This window comes from Sinocyclocheilus rhinocerous, unplaced genomic scaffold (genome assembly GCF_001515625.1).
Source record: "Sinocyclocheilus rhinocerous isolate Xijiao unplaced genomic scaffold, SAMN03320098_v1.1 scaffold3355, whole genome shotgun sequence".
Taxonomy (NCBI): Eukaryota; Metazoa; Chordata; class Actinopteri; order Cypriniformes; family Cyprinidae; genus Sinocyclocheilus; species Sinocyclocheilus rhinocerous.
The window spans coordinates 40,578-41,037 of record NW_015665856.1 but is presented as its reverse complement, the minus strand read 5'-3'; positions in this window follow the sequence as shown (position 1 = coordinate 41,037).

The window sequence follows — 460 nt, the reverse complement described above, 5'->3', positions numbered from 1 at the left end:
CCATTGGCATCGCCCCATATCCCTTCTCATTCAGCCCCACGATGTTAGAGTAGTTTGTGACTGTGGGGCTGTAAATACGGGATGAGTATGGTTTATCCCACAATCTCGACACCCCGGTATGGAGATTGAGGAAAAATGGAAGGCCCTGCTTCTCGGTTGGCCAATTGATGTTCAACTTGGCTACATCACGAGTCAAAACCTCCACAAGCTCCTCATATGCGAGGGACTGTGGTGGCGAGTCCACAGTCTCCTCTGTTTCGACACTCATCACATCCAACTCCTCGGAGGAAGATAGATGCCAGTGTCTGGCTCTCTCTCCGGGGGGAAGAAACCACAGCGCGGGTTTCCAAACCCTGAGAGAGAGCCGCGGATCTAGCGGATGAGGACCGAGAAAAGGACGAGCCCGTCTCGGATCCCTCCGCTAAATCCACTTGCGATCCCCATGACAACAGTCTACGTT